Raw genomic sequence first — 9,029 nt, forward strand, 5'->3', positions numbered from 1 at the left:
AATGACACGAAAAGCTGACTTATAAGCAGTAACAATAGAAGGTAGAAGACAATGTATCATATTTGTAAAATATTAAAAAAATAATTGCAACTGTGCAGAAAAAAATGAACATATCAGGCTTGAGACTGTTATACTTAGGAAGATTGCCTTTTAATGTTTGCCCTTAGGTGGCATCTTAGAATTTGGCTTTTAGAATGTTTCCAGTGAATATAGTTAACTGAAAAGAATGTTTCGCCATGCTTAAATTTTTTATGAAAATAATATGGTTTATATTGAACACCTGCTTTTCTCCTCAGAGTCAAGAATTTGGCATGTTCTAGTCAGCAGGTATCAATGTAAACAGCTCTAATACAAACCTTGGGTATTGAGTCTATTATATGCTTCTCTGGGCAGAAATATCACACACGTTGCTGAATTTTTGTTGCTAGGGGATGAGTATGCTGTGTATGAACCCTTGGGATGGAAAGAGAATAAGGAAACCTGCATGTGAATTCTTCCATGATCTGTCTGTATCTTTCTCCTATATGATCTAAGTGCATATCCTTACTAGGTCAATGTGATAAATTTTAGCCATGAGGGCACCACATGCTGAGTCTAATGACTCATTAGAGTGAATTTGAAAATGTGAGAGTGGTCTTTGGGGACACAACAACCAAGAATTCTATACTTACTGAAATAATCTATCAAAATACAGGCCAGATAAGGAAGTTCAAAGGCAAATAAAAACTCATAATTACTAAGAGAACAACATTAAATAAATATCAAAGAGTGTTCTTCTGGCTGAAATAAAATGATTTCATAGAATCGCGGCTGCAGAAAAGATTATATATTAATTAAAAAGATAAATGTCAATGGATTTGAATGAATACACTCTATAGGACAATAATATTGTATATACACACATTTACTGTATACAAAAAGAACAAGAGTGCAATATGTATTTAAGCACATAAATCTATAGAACAAGATTATACATAAACATACACATGATATCTATACTATATAATTTAGCAACATAGAAAGGAGTTATGATATTCTATAATCATTGAATTTCTTGGGAAATGGTAAATGTATTAAGGAAACACATTGAAGTTTCTAGTGTAATCAGTAAAATAATAGCAATAGAATTGCCGATAGGGAATTACCAATAGAGAGGAGAAAATGGAACAATAAAAACAATAATTAATTTTCAAGAAAGAAGAAAAGAAAACATCAGACTGAAAAAAAAACAAATAGTAAATAAATAGTAGAAAAGGCATATTTTAACCTAAATTCATCAATAATTTTATTAAATCTAAATAGACTAAATTTTCCAAATAAAAGACAAAGATTATCAGAATGGTTTTTTAAAAAGTCAATTATGTCTTAATCACAAAAAAAAAACCAACCAAATATAGTGACATAGAAAGATTGATAGCAAAAATTATGCAGTCTTGATATATAAAGCAAGAAATTGACAGGGTTAGGAGAAATTTAAAAAGTCATGATGAGAAATAATGTATTTCTCTTAGGAACTCATACAACAAGCAGGTAAAACAAGCATAAAGTTTTGAAGTGAAAGTTAAGTATCCTCTAAATGGCATAGGCTTTATAACCTCACCCAACAACTTCAGAGAATGTGTTCTTTTCTGATGCACATAGTACATTTTAAAAACTGATTATATCCTGGGCCATAAATAATATCTAATTAAATGTTAAGTGATAGAAATAGAACTATATTCTCCGATCAAAATAGAATTAGGGAAAAATCAACAACATCAATAATATTTTAAAATTCCATATGTTTTTAGATAAGCAACTCATTCTAGATAACCTAGGGATTTAAAAAATATGAACAGCAATTATATTTTAAACTGAATGATAATTATAATAATGACAAAATTATGGACTGTATAAAAACCTATACTCTGAGGGAAATCTATAGTTTAAATGCATATATTTTTAAAAGGATAAAAATGTATGTAAATTTATATAAAACTTTGTTTCATTCAATTTTGTATTCTCAGAACCTCAAGCATTGTTTGGCCCATGGTTTATTGATTAATACTAAAAGATGAATGAATGAATGAATGAATGAATGAATGAAATGACATTGGGTCAGAAACATTTCTTTATCTTTGAAGCACCTACTATGAATTCCAAAAAATATGTTTTCAATAATTTTTACATACATTATACTTGACAAATCACTTTAATGCTCCTGTGTTGTTTCATTATTTGTAATCTGAAAAGGAAATTTTACCCATGTTTCCTTTTAGTTTCATGTTTAATGATGGTTTTTTTCTTTAATTAGATCCTGATAGAAGTTAATTCTGTGAGTAACCTGTAAAATAAAAATATATTATTTATGTTTATATGACATTTTATTTTGAGAAACTTTAAGAAAGACCCAGGAATATGCATTTTTAGCAGGAATCAATTTTTCAGATATAGATAGTTCTCTGACCTTTTTTTGAGAAACTCTGATTTTTGCATTTAATATTCAGCGTATTTACCATCATATCTAAGACTCTATAATCAGATTCATCAGCATTGGTTTTTGGCATTCCACCAACTCTTTTCTTCATCTGCTCTTCTATTTTGGGCTGTATTATTTCTCTCTTTTATCTGAGTAAACTTCACTTACGTACCCCAGCTGGCATGTTTTCACGCTTAGCGCTTTATATTCTGTTACCCTTAAATTCCTACCATCCTATTAGGCACTATAAGGAAATTAATTTGGTTAAAATCTGAGTACTGAGTTACTGGAAGCTATACCTCATTCTACCAATGTGCGAATCTAACATGAATAGCAGATAATCCAAATAAGTTTTGAATTATATAGCCATAGATATAAAGATCTTTAAGCATAGAAAATCTTGTGAAAAATATAATGACATTTCAGATCCATTAAATTGGTTTGATCTTGACTATGAGGCTTGCTGCCTATCCTACTTTTACGTCATGCTGGTTTTTTTCTCTAAAGGAATAATAAAAGTCTCTGGCTCTCCTTCCTATGCTGAACCCTCTCTAAAGCTTTTAAATGGACTGTGAGAGGAAAAACAAATTACTGTAGAAGTGGACCACAAGGAAAACATACAGAAAAGGCTGGTTTTATCTCCCAATTTCACATCATTTGCTGAGAGTTCAGTACTTTATCTTGTGAATTTTGACTGGCATTTAATATTGAAGAAGGACAGAGTTTTACTTCCATTGTACATTTAATAACTCCACTTACACAGAAGTTTTTATTAAAAATGTTAAATGTGTGTTATTGTGTGTTTTTTTGTCCAGGGTTTTATAACAATGCCTCTAAGTGGAATATACGTAAAATAAATAGATGGAATAATAGCCACTGAACCACAACTTAAATAAAGTCATTTATATTATTTTGTTTTACTCATAAAATTATATAACTGATTTATAAACACTTATCACAAGTGACTGGAAACATCATATGAAGAATACAAAAGTCCCTGTCAAAATACCATCCTAAATTTGCCATGAATTCTTATTTGTTCAGTCATTCATGTAACAAAATATTTTCAGATCTCATTATATATGCAAGTCAAATATATAATTCATCCCCTGGAAGAGCTCTCAGTCTGGTGGCAGAACATAAAACATAAATGAATAATTATAAAATAAAATAATAAATAGTCTGATAGACACATAAGGAAGTACAATTCTCTGTTTCTCTGAGTCAAAGAGAGCTTCTCAGTAGAGGTTACACTTTGAAGAACAGTAGGAGGAAAGGTAAAAGGACATTTTCCTGTAAGGTAGAAACAAGCAAACATACTTATCAAACCGCACATACATTTTCATGTCCTTTTATGATAACAGCCTTACATAAAAATTCAGATAAGGGGAGAATGGGAAGAATGAGACTTGCGTTAACATTGGAAAGTAGGAAAAATAGCAATGTTCCAGAAGTATCATCCAACTGCTCCATGTTATATAATGGGAAGAATGTCTTAGGGTGGCCTACAGGAAAATGAGAAGTATCTACATAAAGACAACTGTAAATGACAAACAAAACAAAACAAAACAAAACAAAACAAAACAAAACAAAACAAAAAAACCTCTCAATTTAGATGCCCCTGGTTGCAGGGATGACTAGATCATGTCTCCTACCTTCTCTCTACACTAGTGGATAGCTAATGACATTCCTGAAGAAGAGAAAAAGTAGGAACGTACAATGATTGCATTTTTAAATTTTCATTGCATAATGAAAAGTTCTGTCTGTGATAGACCAATAAACAATTACTATGAGTCTTTCAATTTGCTTATGATTTTAGCCTCATTGTCCAGCTTGAAATTAAAAAGATCCAGTTTAGCTTGCCATTCTGTCCACATGAGACTATAAACTCTAAGCTTGTTAGAGTGTCTAATAGTTACTGGTTTTCCTTCCCTAGGTTTATTCCTACCAGTTTATGTGTGAATGCATAATCTAACACTATGAATCCAACTTGTCACAAAACAATTTGCAAAACTGTTTCGTTGAAGATTTGTATGTCGATTGCCGTAATCCTGCCTGATAACATGTGAAAAGATATACCTAATAAGCCTCCTAATTGTGTATACTTGTCCAAATGCAAAAGGGATAGAAGACAAAAGTAGACAGTTAGTTTATTTTCATTTCCCGAGGTTATCTGGGCAAAACTAGCCCCTTTAAAGTAGGCTGACCTTTTCTTGGCCAGTCTAGGTGAAGTTAGACAGATAAATTTCTGGACCAGGATGTCTGTTAGTGAGCCAGAGGTACTCAGTGCTTACATACCTATTAGCTAAAAGGCATTGATGTTCCCACACTATTATTTGGAACAGTAGGGCTTTCATGAAATTTAATTCTTATAACTTTCCAGAGAAAAACATGAGAATGAAAAAATAAATGTCAAAGATAATATAAAGGAGATAATAAATTGATCCAAACCATTACTCATCTAACAGTTCAACATATTGACCAATATAATTATTTTTGAAATGATAATGGCAATCTAAAATGTTAGTCTTAACTAATGAAAGAATCAATTAATAGACTCATCAATATCAAGTAATAGACAAATTTTTTGAAGTGGGTACAATAAAACTTTTCTTTTATGCAAACTATATTTGTGTATATGATTATAAATCTAAAATTGAGTTTGCATAGCACATCTAATTAGCACATAAATCTCCCACTCACAATGACCGAGGTGTATAGGACTAGGTCTATGTGATTATGGATCCCAAGCTGAAAGCTCATCTCCAAAGCTGGAGTTATACTGATAGTAGAGGGGGCCTGAAATGCAGCTTATCTTCTGAATCAACATCATACACCTGTAAGTTTTCATTCAAAGATCTCTTCCCCCTATCAACCCAGGGCCATTTTCTCTATTACCAAAGTGGTTGAACTCAGATTCTGGTCTGACCACCTGCTTTCAAATCTTTGCTTCACCACTTAGTAGGAGAAAAAATTTAACCTCTGTGTGTCTCCTTTAACTTACACTTGTAAAATAACATTTTCATGGAATTGTTGTAAATATTGTGTAATTTAATGCTCAGTAACTGGTAGTTCATTATATGTCCAATAAGTGATAGCTATTGATATTGTTGGTGATTTAGATAATTGAATAGTTGATTTTGAAGCAGTAGAACTTGGAGATCAGAAGGGAAGAGAAAGTCAGAGACCTGGGAAATTCATTGAAGAATAACAAAAATGACCAATAAAGGGAGGTACTATTCTTGTATGCCCCCAAATCTTGGGCATTTCATAAACACGTTTATAATTATGGAAGCAAAGTACTCCTGACTGGAGTAAGTGGGTGGAGCTATCAGAAGAGAGGATTTATAGAATAAAAGGTCGTAATAGATATTGGTATATAAATAATTTGTTGAAAGGAATGAAGCTATTGTACTTCAGAAATTTCTTGAAATCTTTATTCTTGTATTCTATTCAAAAATGTATTCAGGAAGCCACCTGAATAGTCACACTGGCACTATAAGTGAGGCAGTTAGAAGTGCCACTTTTCAGAGGCTTTTTCTCCAGCAAATACTTCAGTGAATATTTTCAAGGAAATCTGAAGGTTTTAAAGCTATAGTATTTCATATTACAAGTGGCTGCATCATCCGCTATGAATTTATTCTTGCCAAGATAATAAAGCATATAGCGTGGAGGTTAGGTTGAGAGATGGGTCATTCAAAAGTCAATTGTTTATTTTTAATAAAATATATGTTTAGTTAGATTGTTCTCAGACAAGAAAGTCTGGTGCTTTATCAAGCACCAGCATATTTTTAGTGTTTTATCTATAAATCTATCTATATGCACCACCTAAGTCATGGATCTTAGCTGATAAATAAGCATGTTATTCGAGTTCAGTGGATTTTGGAGTGTGATTGGTGGTGAAAAGTACTCTGATTATTTTAAAGAAGACATAAATAGAATTTTCATTTCTGAAAATTAAACAATAGGTGGAAAGAAAAAAATAACTGCAGAATATGTTTCTGAATTTTTTACAGACAAGGCTCTTGGTTACACCTAATCAATATTTAAAATTTTATATTTTTTGAAGTGCAAATTGTACAAATTATTTTTTTATGAGAAGGCAATTACCATGATTATTAGAAACATTTCCATTAGAATTTTGATTAGGAAAAGTGAGTCCAAGGTGATGACTAATTATGTGACATCAAACAATTTATTTGGAAACAGACTAGGAATGCAAAAACAAAACAAAACAAAAAAGTCATAGCAAACCTCAGGCAGATGATCATATTGGAAGGCTCCTAAAAGAAGCTTCCATTTGAATATCAAAGTCAGAAAAGACCCCTAACTTCATCTTCCCTTCACCTGGCTGCAGTGATTAGTTTTCACAACCCTCCAAGGTATATAAAACAAATTTATTCATGAAATCACAAGCATTACCAAATTCTTTAGTGCAGATTCCTCCATTTGGTCCTCTGTAATTCTAGTCTAGTCCTTATCACAAAGTCTCACATGTATGATTGCTTTATAACTGGCAGTATTTCCAAACTGACCAGCCCTCTAGCTGTCCTGAAGCTTGCAGCCACCAGACCAACTGAATTAAGCTTTCTTCTGGAGAGCAAAATCTGTAAGCTTTTTCTTCCACCCACACTAGAAATGATACAGTGAGCCCTAACAATGGACTATATTCATAAAGCTCTGTTTTAAATACTTTATATAGCCACTGATTCCCAGTTCTCTGTTCAGAATTGATTCTCCATCTTCTGAGGTTAGAGGAAAGATCTTCTTCTGTGCTAGGCACTGTACTTAGTCTTTAACATATTACCAACATTTGCTACTCAAAATCTGTAAAATAAAGATTATCATCTCCATTTCGTGGTGTTAGATAATTTCATCAAAGTTACCAAGCTAGTAATGACAGACTCTTGAATGAGATCTATGACAAAAGCTATGTTCATTCTACTAATTTATGAGGATAATTATTGCATGTAGGGAACTGAGACAGAGCCTAGAACATATTAAGTAATCAATTAATGGCAGTTGCTATTATTCTTATTTAAAAGAATGCTAAAGTGCAACTCAATCTATGATATACCCTATGTATGACACTGGTAAAATGATAGAGTACCACAATGCTAATTATTATATGAGAGATAATTATTTCAAACTTGCAATGCAATTTATTTTGGACATCTTCTGCCTGATAATAACATCTTGAATCACTAACCATAGCATCTGTAAAGCAAAGATACCTATTTTCATCACTATAACCCACTAGTCATACTAGCTAAAAGGAGTTAGGAAATATATGTTATAAATTTGTCATTAATGTAAATAAATATTCAGTGAGATTAGACCATGCTTTAAAGGGATAACTAGTGTCATTTTTGATAATTATAAATTAGGTGACGGTAACAGTATTTACATTTTCTGGGCTTTCAGAGAAAGCTCCTCCACTGATTTATCTTAAAAGGAGACAGCATAACTCATTAAATACATAAAATCAAGTTTCAGAAGATTTCCAATGGAAAAAATGTCTGTGAGTGTGCATGTGTGTGCACACGCACTCATACACTTGCACACACATGTACTATTTCTAGTATTTAAATAAAGATGGAGCTTTTTAATGAAGAGATATAACCATGTGCATTTATCTCCTAGTGTGAATGCTATCATTCTTGGTGTTCAGGAGTGGAAACTTTGAGATCAGAATGTCTTTAGACCTACACATGTAGAATAACTTGAAGTGCTTTCCTCAAAATTTATTGAGTCTCCTTCTAGCACCTAAGACTAGCAATGCCTTTCTGGAGATCTTGAGACTGAATCAGAAGCAACAAGGGCTGGGTCCCCATTTCTTCTATTCAGAGAACACTCTGATTCTCTGTTTTCCCCCTTGTTCTGATTGAGCAGATGCCATAGTGGACTCTGGGACTAATGCCCATGGCAGATTTTTCCCCAGGCCCACACCTTATTCTTTTGAAGGAGCTCATGAGATCGAATATATAGAATAGTTACTAACAGGATGATGTGATTCAAATTGTTTACATTGCTAGGTCTACTATAATATACTCCTGGAACACCCTACACATATATTCTGGGAATTATTCTGTTTGAGATAACATACATCTAATTTCTTTTTTTTTTTAAGCAATAATTTTAGTAAACTCGGCCCCCCAAAATTAAGCATATCATCCAAGATCATATAATAAACTGGAACTAGACCTTGTTTTCTTGACAACAGTTTATATTCTTTCCACTAGGCCACATTAAATTATTTTTTGTGTCTCTCACTCTTACAGATAACTGAGGTGCATGTCTGAGAAAAAAAAAAAAAATTCAGACATATTCTGAATCTAATTTTTAAGATTAGAATAAAATTTATGATATTTGTTTGGCTTAAAGATAGGGAAAACTTCGACAACAAAGACAAAATATATATAAGAAGAAATAAATATATTTAATAATTACATCTTTAAAACTGCATGAAAAGGTTCCATAAGCAACTCAAAAGTTACTCTATACACTGGAATGAGTATTTACAACAAGTATGAGAAAGATTTAACATTCTCAACATACAAAATTTATTTTT

The sequence above is a fragment of the Pteropus vampyrus genome, unplaced genomic scaffold (genome assembly GCF_000151845.1).
Source record: "Pteropus vampyrus isolate Shadow unplaced genomic scaffold, Pvam_2.0 Scaffold68, whole genome shotgun sequence".
In the NCBI taxonomy this organism is placed as follows: domain Eukaryota; kingdom Metazoa; phylum Chordata; class Mammalia; order Chiroptera; family Pteropodidae; genus Pteropus; species Pteropus vampyrus.